Source organism: Lissotriton helveticus, chromosome 3_1 (assembly GCF_964261635.1).
Source record: "Lissotriton helveticus chromosome 3_1, aLisHel1.1, whole genome shotgun sequence".
Lineage (NCBI taxonomy): Eukaryota > Metazoa > Chordata > Amphibia > Caudata > Salamandridae > Lissotriton > Lissotriton helveticus.
The window spans coordinates 216,393,261-216,420,097 of record NC_136061.1 but is presented as its reverse complement, the minus strand read 5'-3'; the positions used below and the strand labels follow the sequence as shown (position 1 = coordinate 216,420,097).

The window sequence follows — 26,837 nt, the reverse complement described above, 5'->3', positions numbered from 1 at the left end:
GCAACATTGTCCTGGTGTCACCAGGGCTTTAAATGAAAGCTTTTTCACTAATATATACAAGCCATAGATGCTGCTTATTATCTTATGCAACTAACAACCATTGACAAAGCCAATAGTCTTGACTTGTTGTAGGTATGATGTTACTTGTTGTATCATATATCTGGATGCAATGACAGAAACAGCAAAATACAATTCGGGCAGCACACTGTTAAGCGCGGATTTTTAGCTTGTGTTAAGCCACGCCCTTAATTACATTGGCCACGCCCCTTTGAGAGTCGCCCCAGTTTTTTAATTCCACTTAAATCCCTGAGTGACCTGCATATGATGTTCTGTTCTGATTTATAACAGTTTGCTTTGGGATATGTTGGAATGCTGATATGTCGGAATGCTATCATGCTCATACTGCAGACCTGTGTGGTGTGCACGCTTGAGGATGATTCAGCTCATTTGCCATGGTGTCCTTATACTTCTACTTTACGTCGATTATTGACTCCCTGGATGTTTCTTCTTATATTGTATTGATATAAGTGCAGGTAAAAGTTAAAATAGTAATCAGTGACTGTAAGCAATTTGAAAATTAAGGGTCTCCTTCTGGTCACATTGTCATTTTTTAGGTCTCGCTCTCGAGACCTATTGTCGTCGAGATGCCTCTCAAGGGAGTCACACCGGGGCACGCGCGGTGATTCGGGTCTGTGGACGCGCACATACAGGCACATACATGCACATACAGGCACATACAGGCACATACATGCACATACAGACACATACAGGCACACACACACACACACACACACACACACACCTCCCTCTCTTCCTCCTCCCCCACACTCACCCTCCCCCACACTCACTGGGCTCTTTCCGCGTGTCCCTCTCCCTCCGCAGAGGGTCAGTATCGGCAGCAGGCAGACTCGGAGGTCGGTGTGTCTTCCCCGGCGATCTTCAGCATGCGCCGGGACAGCCGAAGTGCACGCTCACGGCGACTGCGTCTCGTGCGCTCCCACCGCGCTGTTTCGCGCCCGGCGATCCTCAGCTTGTTATATGACTTGTGCCCTGACTATACGCATATTCGTCAGCCTTACAACCTTTACACTACTCTTGTGCAAACTCAAAGGCAATTACAAACACTACGGACTCATGCCTGACACAAGTACTTCTCTCAAAGGAGCAGTATCAGCATGTCGTGTGAACACTTTAATAACCCTTGCACCTCGCATCAGTGTAGTCACAATAGGACATGGCCAGGCCATTCAATTAGCTGAGCTCCCCGGAAAGAGGTAATACACTGGTCGGTCCTGAGGAAATATCAGCCCCACTTTGTCAAATCATCTGTTAGTTCTAGACAGTTAACCAACACCACTTTGAACAGAGGACGTGTAGCGTGCTTTCATTATTATACGTATATAGCAACAATCCCAGCATGCAATTTTTTTTTAAATAAAAAAAATCCAGGGCAGAGATAGGGTAAACATGTAACAGGGAAAGTGTAACATATAGTAGTATACGTCATTTGGCTGGTAGTTAAATCCCGCTTGATCTTACGTCGATGCAGCTTGAGATGGTTCTAGCAGGACGCACAACTCCCACGAACAGAGAACACCTCAAGGACCGGGAAAGAAGCGCACCGAACCTGCACCTCAACATACTCGCCATGACTGCCACTGCTCAGAAAATTTGGCATGAAAGTGAACAGAAGAGAGAAAGAGTGGCGAGGTGGGACTCAGGGGATTCCTGCCTACATGTGACGTAAGCAGGATCAAGGGGCAACACGGCATGCCGTGAAATGCAGTCCGTAGCACTTTCGGTAAAGGGGCATGTGTAAACAGGGGGTATGTCTTGATGGAAGGAGGATAGTGTCACTGTTGAGTCTACGACTGGCGGTGCTTGTTGGGACTGCGGGTACCTCTATATAATTGGTGAGGCATGTTATCTGTTTTTGGTCTCAAGGCGGTTCTTAACCGGATGTATGTCTATGGTGGAGATTATTCGAACACGTGAGAGGAGGTAAAAGCGGTGAGTAGTGCACGGGGTTTCACACATGAATTGTCAATAGAAAGCACAAAAAATGTGTTGCCTCAGACGCTCTAGATTTTTATATCCAGTATGGATTTGCGAGTTGTGGGTAGTAAGTATGAACAAGAGGAACTTTTGAAACCATTAATTTGATGCCTTTTAGACTAGAAGACAAACCGCATGTTTTTGTTTTTAGTCTAATGCTGTCTTTTCAGGTCGAAGCCTACTGGGGGTAGCCTCGTCATGGGTAGTAAGCGCTATATAAATGCAATTACAATATTGTGAAGCGTGCAGGAACATGTTTGTGTCCACATGCCATCAGGTTTCTGTAGCTGGGGAATCCATGGACTAACGTGCACATAACTGTCCTAAAGTGTATACCTCTCCGATTTAAGGACAAGTTGGAAGCTGACCTAGTAATGCACTCCTCACAATGCTTACTATTGGAATTTTGTTTTGTTAGTCAAGTTTGCTTACTTTCTGTTTGCAGGCTTTATTTGTTTTAGCTCAACTGACTTTTGTTCGTCACTGCTGAGGAGAATAACCTTTTTAGGTTTTGCCTAATCTATTATATTTAATGTAAATCTTTAAACGGGATTACATCCCACTCTTACTTTTCATTTGTATGTGTGTGCTTGCCACTTATTTTTTCTCAGTTTCTATTGGTTGTAGCATACTATTTCCTTCTGTTCTTTGTGTGTGTGTTTTTTTTTTTATTGGTGGCCCATGGCCCAAGTACTCCTTTTCTTCCGGTTTTGTCAAACTTTGTTATTGTGAGAAAGTGTGCACGAACCCCAGGGAAGGTATCAGAAAGATTACAGAATTTAGTGGAACTTCTTTGTTGTTGTGGGTAATGTCCAAATGATCTCTGGGCTGCTGTGTGACTAGAGTGTGACTGCGGTAATTCTTGCTGTGTCTTTGTCGTTCCGTGAAGCACACGGTGCTACTGTGGAGGCTGCTCTCTTGTTGCACGACAAAGGGCAGCGTTTTAGTGTGTTTTATCCACAGTGTGTACCTCAGCTGCACTGCACTTCCTGTTTATTCAGCTCTGTCTTTATCGGCTGTCGAGCAGAGGCTTAGCTAGAGCTTGTGGCGCCCGGGGCCATCTCTCAGATTGCCTCCCCTGTAGGGGTGCTGGGGAAAAAGGACCGAGAGAAAGGTAGTATTACCACTAATAGTTACCTCGATCATGCAATTTACATGCACATACATGACCCGGTCCAAGGCTACACAGTTTAATCAACTGGTGACTGGCAGTACAAAGGAGAACACACAGACTGCCACCCTGCAGGATTTCAGGAAGGGCCTAAAAACATGGTTATTCGATTAACGTCCCTCATCAGCAGCAGCGCCCCACCCCCCAGCGCCTAGATACCCTCACAGGTGATGAGTAGCGCTATGCAAATCCTGTTTGTTTGATTGATTGACACCCGATTTCCACACATCGTTTGTGCGCTATATTAGTTTTATCTGTAAAACTGTATGTGTTTGCAAGTTAAGTGACCCCTTCAAAGGAGATTGTGCTGTCTAATAATGACAGTGCAAGAACACACCATGCTTTAATAATATATGTGCAACATTGTGAGTTCAGTGATGAAACATTGATGGCAGAAACGCCACTCTGAAAATTGTTCGAGCACCACTGGGTGTTCCAAATACTGTTTCTCTTTGTTATTACCTTCTCTGACTCCAGGAAATTCTAGTCCCCCTCCCATATGAATGTGTCACAAGTCCCCAAAATAGTGCCTCCTGGGGCGGTCCGCCCCTCCTGCCCTTCCCTAGCTACACCACTGCCTCACTCTATCTATCTATCGCCCTCACTGCATCTTATCGCCCTCACTGCATCTTATCGCCCTCACTGCATCTTATCGCCCTCACTGCATCTTATCGCCCTCACTGCATCTTATCGCCCTCACTGCATCTTATCGCCCTCACTGCATCTTATCGCCCTCACTGCATCTTATCGCCCTCACTGCATCTTATCGCCCTCACTGCATCTTATCGCCCTCACTGCATCTTATCGCCCTCACTCTATCTATCTATCGCCCTCACTCTATCTATCTATCGCCCTCACTCTATCTATCTATCGCCCTCACTCTATCTATCTATCGCCCTCACTCTATCACCCTCTATCTATCACCCTCACTCTATCTATCTATCGACCTCACTCTATCTATCTATCGACCTCACTCTATCTATCTATCGACCTCACTCTATCTATCTATCGCACCACCACAGCATCACTCGGGGGCACCACTGCATAACTCAGGGGCACCACTGCATAACTCAGGGGCACCACAACATCACTATGCGCTACCACAGCATCACTCTGTGCAACCATTCAACAACAACTGGTTCAAATATGTTCTCTCAATGTTTCAAGCTTTATTACAAATGTCACAAAAAGATGTTAAGATTTCACTTCGGTTCTTGGATTTTCGACACAATAAAATACACTGAACATAATCTTCACAAAAGTTATTTACAAAAGTTTAAGCTATTGCCATTATAAATTACAATAACTTTTATGTAAGTATTAATTATTTAAAAAAATTAAATGCCATTATTATTTGTAATATCAATACATCTAAGTCACGTAATTACAGAACATGTTGCATTACAAATGCTATAGGTGTCACATTTGCAAAAGTTAAAAGTATTGGCATTGTAAATGACAAAGCTATTAATTTCGCTATTTTCAAAACCAACACATAAATAAAAAAGTAGTCATTTACAATACCAATAGCTCAAACTTTCCTAATGCGAGACCTATTGCATTGCAAATGCTTGTTATTAAATAGTCAAGAACGGAAAAAAGCCACTGAGCTACATTTTTAACCATATAAGCACAACCAAACTATATATGAAACACTTTTGGTATCCTCTGTACAGAACCATGCTGTTTTGCACTCGTGTATCATGTGTTAGTAATTATAAGTACAGGGAGATGGCCCGTCCTTATTAACAGTAATACTTTCCTTGATTCAGTATCCCTTACCTCATCCAGCTAAGTAGGGGGCTTACCAGATGAACAGGCATCACAACGGTTTCCTTCCCCAAGAGCTCAGTCTTGAAATTGCTCTCCATCAATTTATACAAGCCTTCAACCTACTTTTAAATTTTGGAAGCATTATTACGGGATCTGAAAAATACCTTGTATTGAAAAAGTTAAGTCATGATTCCCTGAAGGACATATGTTCCTCACACTCCTTGATCAATTCAGTGAAAATTACCTAGAAACTAAGCTGTTAGAGATGATGGATAGAAATATAGAAGAGGTGTTACTGGAGAAAGAAAAGGACAACACAACTTCTGTTGGCAATATAATTCAGAGTTTATCAAATATGCAGAGGAGGTCATTCAGCTCTGTGGAATTGTAAACTAAACTCAGACTCGCAACATAACAGGGAGATTATTTATATTGTGTAAAAACCACAATACATTGAATTAGCATATCCAATCAAGTGCTTGCTCAAGCACATCATTATCTCCTATCATTTCAACAAAAGGCAAAAGTTTCTTCAAAAGGTTCTAACCACACATTTATGGAATGCGACTCAAGTGCGCGTGTTACTGATATATATTTTCATGCTCCCTGCACTACTGGTTGTCCTGGTCTGTCTTGTGCTTTAAAGCCTAGCAACACCTTTCATCCCTGTGCGTCTACTGTTCTGCAAGGCTTAACCTCCCACTTATTTTGTTCCTCTGTGTCTACTTTATCTACATATTTTCTCAGAGACATGTTCTTGCGATGCGTACCTGTGACTTTCATTTGTGCTGTGTTTACTAATTATATTTCTCTATACTACTAAAACTTGTATCTGCTTCCCTCCAGGCACACACTACATTCTTGCTCTCTATTTTGCTGTTGTAAACAGCTACTGCCTGTATTCTTCCTTCACCACATATATTTCTACAATTTGTTCTGCTGATGCTTGCATTGACATGAGTAGGTAATCTCCCTTTTCTACATTCACTGTAAGATTCCCCCCTTTACCTGAAATTTCTACTATGCCTCACCTTCCATTTTGCTTGGAGTCATTAATGAGTATACATTCTCCTCAATGTCCTGCATTTTACTGACCAATCTAGTGGTGAACATCCCTCCCAACTTCTGACTAGCCTGTTTGCAGCATCCTATCACTAACTGGAAGACACAGAACCTCAATAGCACTGCTAAAATGATAGGCAACAAGTCCTTAAATAGTCCTGACATCAAGGATGGTATCCAAGTAAACCACCCTGAGAACCATTCGTCGGGGGAACCCCCCTCGCCCACCATCTTCTTTGCAAGGTATGCAGAGTTTGTATGGCCTCTGTTGATGTTTAATTATCTGCGTTATTGGCTGGAATACTTGTGCAGCAGGCAGTTAAATCTAGGCACATACTCACCCCCCCATGGCCGTCATTAAGTCCAACACATATCTATGCTGCATACGCATTTCTCTCATAGCTTGCAACTCTTCTTTGATTGCATTGAAGCCATCATCTGCTGCATTGATAGCCTTCATTAGTTCCTAGCAGGTAATTTGCAGGCAACACGCAGTCGTTTTTTGCTTGACCGAATGAAAGGATGGTGCCGAAGAAGAGCTGTGTGTCATTGAACAGCCGGTGCTCCTGCGGGACGTATTCCCAGGCTGTTGTACCAAAATGCTCTGCAGCTCTCTTCATCTGATGATGGTGCAGCAAGATCGCTGGACGGCTCATGGGGTGGTAATGTAACTGGGAGATTCCCACTCCTAGAATCACCAGGGAGGGGGGGGGGGTGTATGGTAACTAGAAAACAGAGATCACTCCAACCTGAAGGAAGTCTCATATACAGCCATTCTCCGCAGTTCCAGTGGTAGTCCATTAGGCTGTAGATGCCCCCTTTCATGTCCGGATTAAAGGTTGTAGTATTGCAATTGATGTTTTCCACCGGGATTCTTCTGTTCCCCTGAAACATAAAGAGAAAATAATGGGGTTTCTACCGGCTCGAAGAGTTGTAGATGTTTCTACCGAAGTTGATCTAGATATATTCTCATACCACACTGTCTGACACTTCTCTTGTGTGCTATTGTCATTCTGGTTTCCCTTCCATAAAGAAAGGGCCCTACACCCAAGTGTGTTAATCAACAAAACAATTGCCAATACTGATAATCTTTCAATCAGTTATTCATCTTAAAGATCACACACTAATTACTAGGATCCTTTATATTTATTCAGACCAGATTTTTCAATTTTCAAATTATTTTATATAACATTATTTTCATCAGTACTCCTCAATTTATACACATTTCATCGAAATCAATGATTGTACAATACACAGAGACCAACTCACAAAACATGCAACACTGAATAAATCACAATTACAATAACAACAACAAAAAATCAATTCTTTTTTTTTCACTTTGGTTCTGTACAGATAAAGAGTAGGGTTAACCCCTTCCATGCTCATGACGGAACGGTTCCGTCATGAGCGTCGGTTGAGCTGTGCTCATGACGGAACCGTTCCGTCATGAGCCCATAGGCTCATTAGAACCTTCAACACAGCGCGAAAATTCGCGCCGCGCTGAAGAGGTTAAACAATACAAAAATTATAATTGTTAACATCGTAGAATACCGTCCACAAAAAATGTTTGACTTTTTTTTCTTACAAGTGCATACCACCAAACAGTGACCCTACTAAGCCCAAAAGAGATTTTTTCATATACTGATTTTGAGACTGTATGGTTTAATTACACCTGAGCTACAGTGGTATACTTTGCACAGAACACTTGTTTGGCTAAGGAAAAAGTTTCATGCGTTTCAAACTCGTCCAGGTGTCTTTAGGGGTTCTCCAAAAAGTGCTGTTTGGTGGTATGCCCTTGTAAGAGAAAAAGTAAAACATCTTTTGTGGATGGTACTCTACAAGGTTGACCATTATAATTTATGTATTGTTTAATCCTAATCTTTATCTGTACAGAACCAAAGAGAAAAATAAAGAATTGTTTTGTTGTTGTAGTTGTAGTTTTGCTGCATCGGAAAACCAATGTTTGTATTCGCAAACAGGCCGATTCTGGCCGTTTGGAAATGTAACAAGCATTTACAATGCAACGGTTTTGCCTTTGGAGAAATTAGAGCTATTGGCATTGTAAATGACAAAATGTGTGTTTATGTGTTGGTTTTGAAAACAGATAAATAAATGGCATTGTCATTTACATTGCCAATAGCTTAATCTCTCGCAAATGTGAGAACTATTGTACCCTACGGACGAGCTCAGCAGACGGTAATTACTACCACCCACACACACACCCAGAGCCACACACACACACCCAGAGCCAGCCACACACACCCAGAGCCAGCCACACACACCCAGAGCCAGCCACACACACCCAGAGCCAGCCACACCCAGAGCCACACACACACACACACCCAGAGCCACACACACAACCAGAGCAGTCACATACACACACCCACTGGAGCAGTCACACACACTGGAGCAGTCACACACACACTCTGGAGCAGTCACATACACACACACACACACACTCTGGAGCAGTCACATACACACACACACACTCTGGAGCAGTCACATACACATACACACACTCTGGAGCAGTCACATACACACACACACCCTGGAGCAGTCACATGCACGCACACACTGGAGCAGTCACACACGCACACACTCGGGATCCCTCATGTGTAGACAGCGGGTGAGATCGTTGGTGTTTTCAAATATAGAAGAACGGGCAAAATGGAAGACTTTACTAAATGTGAATCTTTCCTAGTACTGATAAGATCCATGAAATGTGTTTCCCTTCACTTATAATTTCCTGCTCATTTCTTTTGCGATACATAATATCCTCAAACAACGGAGCCTTCAAGGAAGCCTTAATTAATTTCATTCCCAGAACCAACAATATGCAACATCTGTCTCTGTCTTAGGTAACGAACATTTGGTATGACCATACTGACGTGGCAAGAAAATTTCTATGTGGCTTGACCCACACGTAATCTTTGGCATGCCGGGATTAATCACAACAAGAAGAAACATGAACTTAATCTGGTGTGACCATCACATCTTCTCTTTACATAACAACTCTGCAACTTGAAAAGCCCCAGCAGAAGTGACATTAAACTATGTCACCTACAGGCACCTTAAGAAATTAAACCTTTCAGCCCTTGAACATATCTCACTGAGTAGGACCCGTTCATGCAGGGCCGTGTCCTCTGACCTACAAACACGAGTGGCACGTGAGCACGTGGGCACGAGTTTGCAGAGTGGCGCGCCTGCGTGAGCAGCCATTGGGGTCTAATTCTGTCAGTGGCATTCCCGGAAGGAGCGAAACATCAGCATGCGGTGCAGAGAGGCTAAAAATAAACATTACAAACTAAAGCGAGCAGACCGCTTTACCCAAAGCATCAGCTCGCCGGCCCCTCTGGTTATTTATGGCGCAACTGTGTCACCACCACAGAAGAGCATATGGCAGGCCGGAAAGACAGCTCAGGAGATTCATGGCCGGCTGCAGAGAAGTGTGCGAAACTCGCATGTCGAGAGGTTTGAACTGCTGCAACAGACCCTCAGTCGGCCAGCCCCTGAAGTGAATTAAACGAACCTCCGTGAAATATACGGTTAGTTTTAAAGACACCATCATTGATACCCCATGACTAGTTATAGAAAGTGGGCTGCACTCAAGCACGGTACGAGTAATGGGACGTGGTCTAATGATAGGAGGAACTTTTTTTTCATTTACATTGCAAATTGCCAAGTCTTCTACACTTTCTGAAATGTCCCCGACTTCATTTGCTTCATTTTTTAATACCAAGCCTCAGGACAGGCTTTCGGGTCCTCCCAGTGACACGGGCGGTGGTAGGTTTTTGATACATCGATCCTCCAGCGAGACGTGTTCGATTCAAGTGGCTGAACCCTGAATAAAAGGCGCACATCTATAATACAACTGCAAGGGGCTCCATGAACCCCCCAGAACCCAAAAGCACGACATGAGATAGCCCAGCCTGGCATTAAAAAAGCATAGTATGTCGGAGCATGACCTAACACTACAACATGAAACATAGAGCACGGTATTATAGCACAGCATAGTGTAAATGTACAGGAATGTATTAGCATAGCAGAGTTTAATAACATGTCATAAAAGGATAACTGGACACAGTATAACACAGTAGATAGAGCCCAAACACACATGGAGCACATTACAGAAAAATAGAATCCAAGAGCACCCTTTGGGAGGCACACGGATAAATGAAATGATAAAGAAGCAAAATAAAAAAGGTACAACCTAGCGGGAGGCACACTGACAGCGGGAGGGGGGCGGGCAGGCACACGGACAGCGGGAGGGGGCGGGCAGGCACACTGACAGCGGGAGGGGGGCGGGAACGGGGACACGAACGATAAATGAAATGATAAAGAAGCAAAATAAAAAAGGTACAACCTAGCGGGAGGCACACGGACAGCGGGAGGCACACGGTCAGCGGGAGGCACACGGACAGCGGCAGGGGGCAGGCAGGCACACGGACAGCGGGAGGGGGGCGAGCAGGCACACGGACAGCGGGGGGGGGCAGGAACGGGAAGACGGACAGCGGGAGGGGGGAGGGAACGGTAAGAAAGGCACTCCCCTTGACTTCCTCCGGCGGCGGAATGACTAAATAAAACCTCGACGTCGGAAAAAATAAACCTCGCCCACCGCCGCACTGACGTGACAAAAGGGGCCGGATGAGAAAAATTCTTCAGAAACGCCCACGAGTCGCCTCGCAGGATGACGGACGCCTCTGTTTGCCAATGGCTAGCGTCCATTTATGGAGCTAGCCAATGGGAAACAGAGGCGGGACGAACATCCATACTGTAACTCAAAAGATTTTGGCCTGGGCGGAGCACTGCGTGCTCTCGCCAGGTCGAAACCTAAAAATGCTTGATAAAGTAAAGTAAAGTCCACATTTGTAAAGCGCACAATCACCCGTAAGGGTCTCTAGGCGCTGGGGGGCCGTCGGGAAGATTAAGCGAGCTATTGCCCAGAGTCACATGGTGCTGGGCTAACCTGCCGCCGGAGCCGGGGATCGAACCGTGGTCCCCAGATTCCAGCGTCAGTCGCCCTGGCCGCGGCGCCACACCTCTTATACATCTGCCCCATAGTCTGTTTATTGTTAGGTCATTGATTTCGATGAAATGTGTATAAATTGATGAGTATTGATGAAAATTATGTTTTACAAAATAATTTGAAAATTGAAAAATATGGTCTGAATACATTTAAAGGATCATAGTAATTAGAGTGTGTGATCTTTAAGATGAATGATTGATTGAAAAATTATCAGTATTGGCAATTGTTTTGTTTATTAACGTAGTATATATGACCTAGCCTTACTGATTACAGGCCAAACGCTTGATAGGTTTAAGAAGCCACACCCAAATGTGGCACCATGGTGCCAATGAACATGAACGTATATTGATCCATTTACTCAGAAATATAGCCTCTCTTGACAATGGTGGGGCAGGGTGTGGCAGAGTAATTCTTTCAGAAAAGTGTAAGTTTAATCCCTGTTGCAATCAACCTTGTACCTCGTAATCCCTGTCCTGGCCATTGCGTCTAACTTAACTACTAGTTCTTGGCGGTTTGTTAGGGCATTCATTATATCTGCTAACTCCTTCTCATACTGCGTGGTGTTTACTAGGAATGTTCCCTGTTTTACCTGCAGGGGTTGCATCTGTGCTCATATTCTGCAAGGAAGAAGTGCAACAGACACATGGTAATATTCGGAGGTACCTCTTTGGACTAGTGTTACCTGTCTGTGTTGGTGGTGTGTGGAATCAAGGAACACACAAGACATGAGGTGTTAGAAGTCTATGTACCTATCCCTGACATATGTTGATACCACATATTATCTAATAAGCTAGCATGAATACCATGGGATACATTTATGTGCTTGCATACTGCTCTCTGCAAAGGCGTGATATTTTGACATAGTGCCATACATGAAGTAAAATACCATTGCAATGTAGCAAACAGCATAAAAAGACATGAAAGAAAAACAAAACGCAATATATAACTGTCCGCTAGCATGGTCAACAAAATGCTCCACTTAGGCTGTGAAGGGAGATATTTGTACTCCTGTGTCTCATTCCCTCGTTTGTTCCCCTTCTGTCTGTGGAAGTGTCTGAGGGGTCCAGTCGGACATCGGTCAAGTAGATCCATGGTTTTCTGCCATTCACTGTCAATGCAGTGTCAGTACTCATTGTAACTGAGAAGGGGCCTTCGAACTTCTTGTCCTTCCATTTGCAGATGAAGTTAGGAACATAAACTTTTTGGCCAACAAGTAACGGACTGGTTTGCTGGGCTGCGGCAGTCTTCTCCTTTCACACTACCCGTTTAGAGAAGAACTTGGCAGATTTCATGTACTCAGACAAGTAACAACTCATTTCATCCCCAAAAACCTTAGCCGTCATATGGGCATCTGTTGTTTGCCGTGCAGTTGTTAAAGGAGTGGGCATGGGACGTCTTGTCAATATTTGATGTGGTGTCAAATGGTGATCGCTTCCGGGGGGCATACAAAGCCAGTGGTAGGCATTGCAGGCATTTCTTTTGCAGAGTAGCACATAGTTTACTTATTTTATTCTTGAAAAGGCCGTACAGGCGCTCTATAATACCGTTACTTGGGGGTAAGAGACAGATGTCAGTTTGCTTTATTGTAGGGCGGTACAAATATGTTGAAATACTGCATTAACAAAGTGGTTGCCGTTATCGGAGCAAATCATTTCTGACACGCCCCAACAAGGTATTACTTCTGTTATCAGAAAGTTGGCTGCTGCTTTAGCATCACTATGCACACAGGTTCTTGCTACAATCCATCATGGACAAAACATTACTATAAGATGCCTGTAATTGTTACATCTTTCTATCATCTCAACAAAATCTAAGTGTAGATTTCTATATTGAACAGTTGGGTGTGGTATTGTAGAGGTGATAACACTTAATGTAGGCTTAGGGCTGTACTGTTATACCGTACATTCTGCAATGTACATAGAGATCATTTCAGACAGTTATGTAATAAACCAATCTGTCTGTAATGTAGCAAGAAGATACTGTTTTGGGGTGTGTGTGCTGGGAGATGTAGTTGCTCTAGAGCCATGCGCAATGGGGCTTGAGGCATTACTGACTTGACTTGGCTCTCTTGCCGGTAAATCAAATCTGTTGGTGACTGGGTGCAGGCTTGCCGTTCCCACAGTTCCCTTTCATGAGGTAGTGCTTGTTCTTGCAATTCACGCAAATGTAACTTTGCTGTCTGCATATGGGAGTGGTAATTCCATAGCATCCTGTTGCATGCTTGTCATCATCCCTTATGTATGTTCATCATGTTCATTATAATTTGTCAAAGGATTAGCTGCTTCTTTTGCTTCCCAGTCTGCCGGGTTTTACCCCTGGAGATAAGGTCTTGCTGATTGGTGTGCACTGCACACTTTATCACTGTTACTTTAGATGGAAGAGTTAGAGCTTCCATTAATTGTGCCAATACATCTTGTGCATCACAGGGGACTCATCAGATTTAGGAAATCCTTTCCTTTCCCATCAGTGAATGCTAGAATATAAAAATGGGGCATCTGGCTAATAATTTATAATGTATCCGGTGATCCTGTTGTTCAGCTCTTACAACTGCTGCTCTAGGATGTCTAATCCCAGTTTTCTGATCTATGAAAGAGGACCCATCTACAAATAGCAACATGCTTCCTGGGATGGGGCCTTCTCCCACCTTACGTCCTTTGTCTGGTAGGTAATAAGCACAGTCATGTAATTGTTCATTGTCAGTAACTGGGTGTTCAAAGAATATTGCTAGATTAACTGTGGGGCAGCAAACCACTTTCAATTATGGTACTGAGTGTATTACTTTATATTCAGATGCCCTCTGAGTTGTTGGGGTGCTCTTGCCTCTTTGTAAGATAGCACATACCACATGCTCTCTGCATACAGTGTTAAATGTGATCCCATCACTACGGTAGTGCATTTCTGGACTGCAAATACTGCTGTAGCCTGCGCTTGCACACATGGGTAGTGACCTTTCATGACCGGATCTAGCAGCCCACTCTAGTAGGCAATTGGTTTTTGTCCCATAGATGTCTCTGAGTCAGTACTGCTGCTATTGTCATTTCATAACAGTGACAGAAGAGGTAGAATCGTTTGCTGTAGTCGGGTGTAACTAACACTGGAGATTTTGGGATTGCTTTCTTTAGCTCCCGAAATACTCAATCTCTTTCATCAGTCCAGTTTATTTTGTTTCCATTGCTATGGGACTGTTTTAGAGTGGTCAGAAGTGGTGCAGTTAAATACCCACTGTCTCATGTAATTGCAGAGTCCTATGAACTGCTGCATTTGTTTTGAGATAGTGGGCTTGGGCATGTTTCTAATGATCTCTGCTATGTCAGGCGTCACCCTCCTCCGGACGCTGGATATTATCTGTCCCAAATAGTGAACTTCTGTCTGCACATATTGTAATTCATCTTTGTCCACTTTGTATCCTTTTTCTGCGAGCATGCAAAGAAGACCAATAGTATCACCTCTGCATGTGCTTTCAATGGGGATACGCACCAAAATCTCATCTACGTACTGCAAAAGGGTGCTTTTGCATTTTATATATGCTAAATCCTTTTTTACTGTCATATTGAAGGTACTCGGGAACTCACCATTTCCTTGGAGAGCCTTCTATAGCAATACTGAGTTAGTCAGTATTTAATAGAGTTTACACATAGACAATCTGGGTGCAATGAATGCTCAAAAAAGCATTTTTCAAATCAATCACTGAAAAGTGGGTGGCATCTGTAGAAATGTTGCCGTTATGACTGATGGGTCTGGTACTACTGAAAATTCTGGTATCGCTATATCGCTCAGGTGGCGAAAATGTTGAATCATCCTCCAAGTCCCTCCCCCACCCCTCCTTAGCCTTCTTTATCAGACAAATATGGGTGTTACAGGGTGAGGTTACCTTGTATATCACTCACTGCTCAAGTAACGCCTGTATTGTGTGAAAAAATCTTTCTTCTGCTTCTTTGGACAAGGGATACTGACCTACCCTGGGCAGTATCGCCCTGGGTTTCAGTGTTCTTTTCTCAGGCTCAGCACCTTTAATCATTCCCACGTCATGTGCCCCATTTGTCCACAGACTCTATGGTACCATTGCCAAATCTTTTCTCTCACTGTACTGTGTCTTGGGTGCTTTTTGGCACCGTTCTGTATTGCAGCTGTACTCTAATGGGAATGTCCATTTGGAATACCACTGTCTCAATTGATGGGCTGTCATCAAACATTTCTTCGTCGATTGTCTCTTAATTTGACCCCTATTTCTGTAAATACTATTGATGCCTGTCTCTTGTCAAATGCTATTAATAATGTATAACGCGGCCTTATTTCAAAGGCTATTATTTCTAGCACCATGGCAGGTTCTTCTATGGGATTCACAGACCTCTCTGGTCTGAACAATAGTTATTTTGGAATCTGCGCAGTCTTCACCAGGAGCACTGGTTTATGTGCTATCACAACATGTATGCCACACAAAAATGCCTCTGTATCCGTAGGAATTCCTCTGACCTATTGTTCAAGTCCTCATGAGCTATAAGTGACAACATCCTACCTGGTCTAACGCCAGGTGTGTGACATACAATTGACCCATCTTCCAAAAAAGAAATGGTCATATTCAGCTTTGTTCATCAGGTCTCCTCCGAGAAGGTTGATTAGTGCCTCTGTGGAATATAACAATGGTCCTACGATTTGTGTGTCTCCTACAATCATGCTCACTGATTCTGTGAAAGGAACCCCATTGCCAGCCCCAGAAAACCCTTGTGTGTGCATTGACGTGCGAGAAAGTGTTATTGTTCCTTCCGTTATACAAGATTTGGTGGGCCCAGTGTTGATTAGAAAACTAGGGGGCGTTCCTCAGCTGACCTGTGGGTTATCGATAGTATTGGACACATAATGGTTGTCTATGGGGTCTCTCATTAAGTATAACTGTTGGTCGGTGTCCATCCGAACATTTGGGGTTGTGCATAAAAGGAATTGCCTCCTTGTACTGTTAACTCCTCCCATCTGGACATGTGTCGGTCCTCCTGTAGTTTTTCTGACAACCTGGGGTATAATCTGTAGCATTTACCCCTGTTGTGCGGTCCACTGAACCTGAGGGAACGGCAGGGGTCCCCGTGTTACTTGTTGTTGGGGAGCCCATTGCATCTGCTGCGACCTCATCTGCCTCTGCGGGGTGATCATCCCTGCGCTTGCTCATCATTCTTTCTTTATTCTACATCCCCTTACAAAATGGCCCATATTGCCACAATATTAACACTGTTGTCCTACCCTAGATCCTCCTTGTCTTCTTCCTTGTGCTGACCCTTGACCACCTGAAAAACCTCCTCTTCACTTTTCCATGTTACTTACTGGCTGCCCTCCTAGTGCGTGCACCTGCACTCGTGTTACGATAGCCACTTGTGGTGCTGCTACAAGTGCCCCTCCTGTACTTGGTTTTTTAAAGTTTCTGTTGCACAAACGTAGTTGTGGTGCACTCTGCCTGTGGTGTCATCTCCTTATCCTCTTATTTTCGCTTGAAATAATGTATTCTAAGGGCTTGTAATTCTGGCCATGGTTTAGTCTTTATTCCCACTACTCCATCTAGGCTTGCTTGTATATCCATGGGCAGGCCCTGTTTCAACACATTAGAATATCATTTTGCATTCCCTGCCGTGTTTTCCCAGTTACATCCTTCTTACTCTACCAATTGCTCTTTCATTCTGGTAATGAAATCTGCAATGTCTTCAGTCGGTTGTATGCCCTCTACTTTAAGGGCTCCAATGTCTGGTCTGTCTGGGTATGTCCGCTGGAGCGCATCCCAGACAAATTGACGGATATTGTTTAAGGATGGCCTGTCAAACTGTGTAATTATAAATGTTATTTGAGGGAACCCTGCTTTGGTAAAAATGATATTTATTTCATCACTCACCAGAGAACTTAGCAAGCTTTTAACATTGTGCCAAGCGAGGTTCACTCCATCAGTGTGTTTCTCAAAGCATACTATCCATTTTCCCGCTCCCCCAGAGAGCTTGGGTAGTGCCCTCTTTAAATTATCTTTACCTATTTGTGGTCACTGTACTATGTGGTAGTTGCCCACCCTTGAAAATAAGGAGCAACTGAGTTATTGTACTGAGTTATTGTTCGAGGATTTACTGGTCCCGGGCCTAACCTCGGATCTGGTCTTTGGGGGACTTTAGTTGATTTGTCTATAGCATGCTCCTCCCAGGCACTCTTGCATATAGGGGCGGTTCCAATCTGGGTGGCCCTGTCCCTGATGCATACAATCTTCCAACATTTGCTAAGTCGATGGGTTGAAAAGACCTTTGTCAGGGCTATAGTTTCCTCCCCATCCTTTTAGTCCATCTTGCCAATTCAGAGAAGGGCTGGCAGTAGTAACAACCCTCTTTACATTCAATTATCTTTATGGGTGTTAGATCTGACCTTTTTTTTTTTTAATATTGACTTCTTCCACATATCTGTCCTTCAATGCCATTATTAACCCTGGCGTAGGACGCTTTGGAAATTATATGGTCTCTGGCTAGTGGCTTGATCATCTGAATCCCTGTTAGGCATTTCTTCCCACGACCCTTCTTCCTCTGCCCTTGCTGCTACATCTTGTAACTCATTTGGGAGTTCATTATATTGTGGCATCTCTGTCCCTTTCCCATCTTTCTCCTCTTATCTATTCCTCAACTAACTCGGAGTCTCTGCAGAAGTATCTCCCAGCCTAAGAACATGTCCCATAGGAAGGGGTGAAAGGAGGGTTCCACAGCGCTCACTTGAGGGTTACCACAGTGTATTGCACAAACCACTTGGATACAGTGCACATGACAGATGAATGTTCACCCAACATTCATAAGTTAGAGCCCCACTAAATCTAATTACACCGATCTGGCACATGCAAAACATTATGTGACAATATTGTAATAATCATGTAGTCTTCAATCGATGTAGTTTCTTTAATCTTGTTCTTTGCAAGCACTTTATTGTAATCCCAACTGCTGTTCACATTAGCAAACACTTGTTTCGTCTATCCCATCTTGATCAGTGGAGTGGTGTGGCTCACTGGTTAGAGGCGGCAGACCCAGAAGCAGAGAACGGCCCGGGACCAGGGTTCAATGCCCGACGCGGCAGGGTCGTGGACCAGGGTCAGCGGACTCGACAATTCTCGCCTCGGCGCCTACTCTAACCAGGGATCACACTCAGCAACTCTGGGCATTAGCTTGCCTCATCTCTACAACGGCCCCCCACAGACGCCGGGGATGCCTGGTTTCACCTTGGAGGTACCAAGAAGGAACCATCTCACAGGGAAAGCCAGGACGGGTTCCCCAGCGGTCTCCAGCGCCGGGACGCTTACGGGCAGCCGTGGGCTTTACAAATCCAACACATTTACACACACACACATTACATTACATCAGGACTCATTATCAAAAATCTGATATGAGTACATCATGAGTCTCAAAAGGTATTGAACACGATCCCACCCTATATGATGAAAAGTTAATATGATGGTGGAATTGATGCGGTTCCTTAATTAGTTGGTCAAAAACAAATTGACATTGTCTTAAAGGTCAGCCGTGAGAGTTTCCAACGGGTAGCGTTCCAAAAGTACTAGAGGTCCCTATTACCTTGAAATCAAGAGCCGTGTGAAATACTTCACTGCGGGTGTGCAGCAAGTTCTGGCGTTCTGTCCCGTAGTACATTGTACGTTTTGCCTGTCTCATGGTGTGCTGCAATTCATTTTAGTCTGTCTCTACAGTCCGGTTATGGAACGGCTTGAGGAGTTGTAGGGGTGGAGTCAAAAAGTGCCTAGTTTCCCCTTAATTTTTCCCTCTCCCATTTAAGCTCAACTCTAACAGTATACTGGTACCCTAGAACTGGCAAAATGGGTTAAAGGCTATAGGGCGAGTGCTTCTCTGGGGACTGTGTTATTGCCTCTTAGGGTGCTGTTGGTTTCACCTTTGTTTTTGTATCAAAGAATACCGACCATAATGACAGGGTAGCTTCCCTTTTCTGTCTTTTCTTTCTTTTCTACTTAGATCGAATGTAAGTCAATGTGTGTTCAGTTATGTCTTCGTCGAATGTCCCTTCCTTTGGCCATGGCTGGGCGTGGCCCTTGGTACCTTTGTACCATTGTTTACAGTACTTTTGTATCTTCTTGTCTGAAGGGGAACGTTTTTATCATGTATTCCAGAGGGTTCTCTATTGTCCTGAGGATGTGTGTGTTTCCTATGTGCAAGGAGAGTGTCACTTTTAAGCCCTGGTTCATTTGCCCACTTTCTTATGCCCCCTTTTGGACCTGTCTCCTGTACTAATATATTTGTCTTTTAATACCACTAACCCATGACAGGGGTGAACACATGTTGATCTTAAGCAGTGTTACCTGACTTTACATATATCTTCGTGAGACCAAATTGGTGAACATCAACCATACGTATTACTAGTCTGTGTAACACTTCTTCCATGGTTCTATCTGGAGCAAGTGCATTTAGGTGGTGGGTTTAAGGGGGTTTGTGCCTGATGCAATACATGTTACAATATTATCCTGAATATAAACAACTATTTGAGGTGCTCGAGGATGTAGTCTCCCATTCATGTTTTATTCTCCTGAATTGTAAATATCTGTGAGAATGCATCAAGGAGGGCCTCTAATATGATGGGTGACTTCGTTATTATATCCATGTAATACTGGGAGGTCTGACATGGACACTGGAGCGCTCCATGGGACATAGAAGTAATGTTGTCTCTTTCATTCTCCGGCAACATTTGGCTTCGCCAGCCAGGAGTCCACCCACCCTTGCTTCCTGGACTGTGCCAGACGGAGATGCTGCCTGCCCTGAATTTAATAGACTACTGCACAGATACGTCAGGTAAGCAGACACAGAGTGCTACATTAAAGTCTGCCTAGTCAAACAGGTGGGTAAGGTTCCCTGAGCCACTATCAAAAGGGGGGAGGAGAGGCCTGACTTTGTACCTTAAAATCTTAATTACATGATTCTTTGGCAATCCTAGTATGAGAAAATGCATGCATGATGTATGGGATTTTTCTTTGTCCTTATGTGAGGATGCAATGATATATATTTAGAGAAATTAAATGTGGTGATTCCCGGTACATACTGAAAGAGCAAGTGTGAATTCCCCATGGAAATGGAAGGGAATATAATAGGCAGTACTGCATTACCCAGGGGAAAGCTCCTGGAAGAGACATTCCTTCGGGGAGTGCCCACGGATATCCAGGTTAGATCCAAAGGGCTAGTGTAGAAGTAGTAAGACAGGATTGGGTAACAAGTGTGTGAAGTCTAACGTGATAAAGGGACTGTAATTTTGTTCAAAACTGTTTTATTGTGAACACAGCGATAAGCCTACAACCCCAAGTCGGGGCCGGCCGCGCAAAAAAGGAGTGTGTAAACTCACGTTGCCAGGGGAGGATGGAGCATTAACACAGCGCCCTGCCTACAACCCCTGGAGGGGGCCGGCTGCGTGGCTTTAGGGGCAATGGCGGCAGGAGGCAACCATACGCTGGCGATGCATCGTTGTGCGGGGGAGGCGCGTATAGGAGAGGGAGCAGTGATGTCACATTTTCAAAAGGCCCAACGGGGCCCAAACTGCCCCAAAGAGGGGCGGAAGCCAGAGAGGCAAGTAGGAAAGAAGAAAAAGTCGGAAGAGGACTGAGCAGTAGCGAGGCGGAGAGGGGTCTAGGGGGAGAAACTGCAGTCGCCGGTCGGGGATAGGAGACGCAAGCCTGCACCGGGGGAAGCGACTAAGAGCCTAGTCTGCTCGGGTCAGCAGGGATGAGGGCGTCCTCAAATAACTGCAGGGCGCGAAGTCTGGGAGGCATATGGCGGGCATAGCTGATGGAGCACAGATGGCGCACAAGAGGTTCCCACACCGCCTTGAAGCGTACCCCCTTCGATTGTATCCGCGCCGTGAGCAGCTCCATAGTCAGGACCTGCCAGAGGCGCACGAACCAGGACGCTATCGGCGGTGCCTCAGCCCGCTTCCAGTACAGAGCAATGAGTTGTTTGGCAGCGCCTAACATGTGAAGGGTGAGGATCCAGTCGCTGCGCGTGAGGGCCCTGAGTGTGGGGGGTCGAATGCCCAGCAGGAGTGTGCATACCTCCTCGGGGAGGGGGAAACCCAACACCTTCTTGATGTGACTAAGGACCTCTTTCCAGAAGACAGCCAGGGTAGAGCACGACCACCAGATGTGTACGAAGTCGCCAGTCGCAGTGCCACACCTCCAGCACAGTGGGGAGGAAGTGGGGAACATTTTGCTGAGTCGCAGGGGGGTGTAGTACCATTGCGTAAGCATCTTGTATGCGTTTTCCCTCTGCGGAATGCTGCGATAGGTTTTGGGAATGTCAGTCCACAGCCTAGCCCACTGAGAAGGTGTGATATCGGCGCCAGTCGCCGACTGCCATTGCCTTTGGTAGGGGTGTGCGGGCGGATTGGTGGGGTGTTGCAGGATGTTGTAGATCTGGGAGATGAGCCGCTTCAGTCCCCCTAGGGAGCGTGCCAACTTCTCGAATGGAGTGTATGCCCTGGTAGCAGCCCGAAACATGTCGTCTCCCGAAGTCCAGTGGCGCAGCTGCGCATATTGTAAGCTGGCGGTTAAGGGGAGGTTAAATTCGTCCCTGCAGTCTGGCCACGATTTAGGCGACCCCCCAAGAAAGAGGTCCCCCACAACCCTGCAGTCTCCCTGTGTCCAGCTCTCAAAAGCCCGGGTCCGGGCGGCAGGAGGGAAGTGCGGGTTACCTGCAATGGGGGTGTGTGGTGAGGGGAACGTCGTTAGTCCCTTGGGCACTGCCACTCTGTCCCACACGTCAAGAACCGTCTTCGTTGGGACCGCCATGTAAGCACTTCTGGAGCGCGCCACACGCGGCAGCCAAGGGAGATCCCATATGGTGCGCCCCGTGACTACTCGGTCCATGTGGAACCAGTGCTTGTCGCTTTCGCGTGCACCCCATTCTATCACGAACCGAAGATGCGCAGCCCAGTAGTAGTGGAGGAGATTTGGGCAGGCGAGACCGCCCCTGTCTCTCGGTTCCATGAGAACCTTCTGCGAGAACCGGGGTCGCTTGCCACCCCATATGAAGGACGTGAGGTCACGTTGGAGATTCCTGATGCAGTGGAGCGGGATCGGGGTGGGTAGGCACTGGAAAACATATAGAATACGGGGGAGGACCGACATCTTGACCGCATTCAATCGCCCCAGCCAAGAAATCATCAAGGGCTTCCATTTCCGCAGGTCCGCCAGAACCTCCTTGCGGCAGGAGGCCCAGTTCCTCGTGGACCACGAGTCGAGGTGGGGCGTGAGGTCCAGGCCCAGGTATTTAATGTGGTCTTCCGCCCAACGATAGGGCGCGACCCCCTTCAGGAAAGAGACCTCCTCCTCGGGGATGGTAAGGTTCAGAGCCCAAGATTTGGTGTGGTTAATCTTAAGGCCGGACGCTTGTTCAAACAGTGTGAGGGCGTTATGCACCGCTGGGAGAGAGTCCCGAGGGTGCGTAAGAGTAAGGATCAGATCGTCCGCGAACAGTGCTACCTTGTTGGAGCGCCCCCCGTGGGGGATCCCGTGAATGTCAGGAGTGCGCCTAATCAGCTCCGCCAGGGGTTCCACCGCTAGGGCGAACAGGAGCGGGGAAAGCGGGCATCCTTGCCTCGTGCCCCTGTGGATCGAGAGTGGCGATGTCAGTTGGCCGTTGACCCTAATTCTGGCCTGCGGCCCGAGGTACGGGGCCATGCACCTAGAAATCATGGTAGGGCCTAGGCCTAGTTTCCGGAGGACCGCCCGCAGGAAGGACCAATCCACCCGGTCGAAGGCCTTTTCCGCGTCTAGTGAAAGGAGGCAAGCCGGGATATCCCAATGCTGCACCTTCCCCACCAAATGTGCCAACCTGCGAACATTGTCGGCCCCCTGACGGTCCCGTATAAAACCCACCTGATCCGGGTTTACCAATCCCGGCATGTACGGGTCCAGCCGTTTGGCCAGGATCTTAGTGTAGATCTTAAGGTCAGTGTTCAGGAGGGCAATGGGGCGGTAGGAGGCACATAAGGTGGGGTCCTTCCCCGGCTTGGGGATCAGGGCGATTTCCGCCAGGCCCATGTCAGGGGACGGGCCGGTGGTGTCCGAGAAGGAACCGTATAGCCGCAGCAGGTGCGGGCGGAGCTGGGTCAGGAATAGGCGATAGAAGGCCAACGGCAGGCCGTCCGGCCCCGGGGTCTTTCCAGTGGGAAGGTCTTTAACAGCTTCCGTTACTTCCTCCTCCTGCAGGGGGCCCTCTAGTGTAGCTGCACACGCCGGAGACAGTGGAGACCCCTCGAAATCCGCAAGAACGGCCTCCCGCGCCTCCGCGGAGGTAGGCTCCTCAGCATATAGAGAAGTGTAGTAAGCGACAAATGCGGCCTGCTTGGCTTTCTCAGTGGTGGCGCAGGTGCCGTCCAGCCGCTTGACGTTGGCGATGTGGGCCCTAGCGGCACGTGCCCGCAGCCTGCCGGCCAGCAGGCGGCCAACTTTGTCCCCGCCCTCGTAGTAGCGTTGTTTGAGCGCCAGTAGGGAGTGTTCCGCCTTGTTGGTGCGCAGAGCGCGGAGTTGCCCCCTGAGGTTGGCGAGAATTCTCTTTGACGCCCGTGAAGGGGAGTCCCGGTCCCGGGCCTCCGCTTGTTTGATCTCGTTAGCCAGGTCGGTTTCCATCTTGAACTCCTCCTTCCTCCGCGCCACCGCCAGGGAGGTGATATGGCCCCGAATGGTGGCCTTAAAGGCATCCCAGATCGTATGAAAGGGCAAGTCAGGGGTGTCGTTGACAGCGAAATACGAGTCTATGGCGTCACGGATGCTGGCGACGTCCTCCGGGTCCCGAAGGACTCTCGGCGGGAGCACCCATCGGCGTTCACGAGTGGCGTGGGCCAGGGGGTCCTGCAGCAAAAGTTCCACGTGGGCGTGGTCTGACAGGGAGATGTCGGATATAGCGGCAGCCAAGGAGTCTCGGGCCAATGCAAGGGATGTGAAGAGATAGTCGATTCGGGAGTATGTCCGATGGGAGTGTGAATAAAAGGAGTAGTCCCGGGTCCCCGGGTTGTGGTAGCGCCACACATCCACGAGTCCCAGGTCTGTAAGCTGCGTTCTAAGGGTAGCGGACATCGCTCCCGTGCCATTGAAGGAGGCCCCCGCACGATCCAGCTCAGGGTCCCAGACAAGGTTGAAGTCCCCACCCAGGATCACGTTAGGGTCACCCGATGGGAACTGATCCCGCAGGAGTGTCTGGAGGTATTTGTCCTGCGACTGGTTGGGCGCATATACACATCCGAGGGTGAGCTGTATACGACCCACCTGCACCGTGGCTCGGAGGAAACGCCCGTCAGCACTCTTGAAGGGTTTCGTGGGTCCCCGCCTAATGCCAGCCCTGCAGAGGATTGCCACCCCCGCTGTCTTGGTGTCGGAGGATGCCCAGAACTGTGTGGGGTATCTAGGGTGCGCCATGCGTGTGGTGTCTCCCCTGAGAAGGTGCGTCTCCTGGAGGAGGATAATGTCAGGGGAGTGGTGTAGGAGGTAGCGCCATATCTGATTTCTCTTGTTGGGGGAGTTGAGCCCCTTGACATTGAGTGAGAGGACCTTCAAGGGTGTAGGGACGTTCGCTGTCATAGTACCAAGGGGGAGTGGAGCAGCGCAAGACCCAGTGTAGCAAATCTCCCCTCAGCCAGGGCAGCGGCAGCCTCAACTCGCCTCCAGCGCGTCAACCCCTGTAGGACCCACCACGCCACCCCTCCGCAGGCGCGGGGAGAGAACAGTAAGAGAAGGCAGAGCAAGAGAAAAGGAGGAAGAGATGAGAGAGAAGAAATATAAAGGGCGCAAAGAAGAGATATAACCAAAACAGGCCAACAGGGCCAGTGTACATTGTCCCAGGTACCAGACATCCTTTACCCAAGGGTTTGGATGAACTCAGGAATGTCACTTCCTATGGGACAAAGGGGGGGAGCGGAGATCTAGGTAGATGAAGTGGAATCCAGTCGTCTCGCAGCTCGTCCACCCCGCTGCCGCTAGGTAGTCCGGGGGTGAGTCATGGGTCCGCATGCGCGGACCAGTCGCCAACAGGGCACCGAAGCTCAGTGGAGTGGAGCAGGACCCAGGAGAGGTGTCGGCCAGAGTCAGATGTTCCCGATCCCCACAGGGGGGGAAGCCGCAGGGGCGACCCGCTAGAGAGATGGGGGAGGTCCCCCTCCAAGAGCAGTAGGAACAGGCCGCCGTGACACGATAGGATAAGTCCGTGTGTCCGATGGGCGAGTGGAGGCAGAAGGCAGCTCGGGTCTCAGTGGTCACAATCAGTGGCCTTCCGGTGTCGTAGGACGGTCCCCGCCCTCAGCGCCAGAAGCGGGAAGCTGTGAGTCCTGCTCCCCGCGGTCGCCCTCGAGGGAGCGGATGTGGGCAATAATGTCCTGCTTGGTCTGTGAGGCAGAGAGGGCGTCCACAGGGGGGGACCGGCGACGTTTACGTACAGTGGACCAGTCGGGGCGCGGAGGAGCCTTCTCTGTGTGGTGAGAGCGGGCCGGGCTGTGATCCGGGGACCCCGGCATTTCAAGCAATTGCGCCGCTTCCTGGTAGGACCGGAGGGCCCTTCGCTTGCCCTCCCACTTAAAGATGAGAGCAAAAGGGTGGCCCCATTGATAAGAAATGTTGAGGGTCCGGAGCTTCTCCGTGATCGGTCGGAAGACCCTCCTCCTGTGGAGCGTGGTGGGGGCCAGGTCCTGAAAGATCTGGATTCTGTGGCCTTCGTACCGCAGGTCCGGGGCATCCCTAGCCGCCTTGAGTATGGCCTCCTTCTCCGTGAAGTAATGAAGTCTGACGACAATGTCTGGGAGGAGGCCAGCTTTGCCCCCCGCTCCAAAGACTCGGTGTGCGCGGTCAAGACGCGGTGGGGGAGCATCCTCTTCGCCCCACACCGCTTGCAGGAGTAGCGCCACATAGGCCATGGTGTTAGTCCCCTCTTCTCCGAGTGGCACACCCCGTATGCGGAGGTTGTTGCGGCGCCCCCTGTTTTCCAAATCCTCCTGCTTGATCTGGAGCTGGATGTGCTGCTCTTCGAGGGTCGCCACTCTCTGCCAGAGCTGCTCGAGGTCGTCGGTGCGGGAGTCGACCGTCTTCTCCAGGCCATCTACCCGGTCGCCGAGGTCGGTGACCTCCTTGCGTAGTTCCTTGACGCATGTGTGGACCTCCGTCCTGAGGGACCCAATTTCGGACTTAAGATCTGCCATGAAGGAGGACATGAAGGCCTGAGTCACCGGAGGGGAGTCGGCCGGCGGTAGAGGCTTCTCCCCCGTTGGCGGGGGACCCCCAGAAGATGGCGACGAACCCGCCTTACCCCACATGGAAGCCACGGATGTGCCCCTGGTCGTCGCTGGGGGGGGGTCCGGCTTGGTCCCTCTGCCCCGAGTCATGACCAACTCGGAGTGACCAAGGATAGTGAGAAGCAGGGCAGGCTGTTGCGTGGATCCTCCGGGTCGTGGTGAGGAAAAGATCAAGGGAGGTCGCACCAGCGCCCCGGTGGTCGAGCAGCCCTGGTCCTGCGATCAGGGGTTCAAGGCCGGGGATCAGGAGGCGGCGCGGGACAACTTCCACAAGCCCGAGGTAGGGCAGTCCCGGCCCGTTGGTGGCAGGTGAGGCTCGCCCGGGCAGCAGGGGTCCAGTACGCTGTGGGGTCGCTTGTGCAGTCGAGGTGGCAAGCAACAGCACTCCAAGGCCTGTCCAGGATAGCGGGCAGCTCCTCCGGCGCTCTCAGTCACTGCGCGGCAGCTCCAGGCGCCGCCATAGCT

The 26,837-nt window shown here is 48.0% G+C and overlaps 1 protein-coding gene and 1 long non-coding RNA gene across 2 annotated transcripts in view; one reads left to right on the top strand and one right to left on the bottom strand.

Annotated features, from left to right (window-relative positions):
• Window positions 1–26,837, top strand: part of MMP28 (matrix metallopeptidase 28) — a 515,249-nt gene that overhangs the window by 23,973 nt on the left and 464,439 nt on the right. The gene's annotated exons all lie outside the window — the stretch shown is intronic.
• Window positions 4,373–26,837, bottom strand: part of LOC144822292 (uncharacterized) — a 71,011-nt gene continuing 48,546 nt past the window's right edge. The window contains exon 2 of the long non-coding RNA XR_013608598.1: window positions 4,373–6,946. This is a non-coding gene — a long non-coding RNA (uncharacterized LOC144822292). The remainder of the gene's footprint in view (window positions 6,947–26,837) is intronic.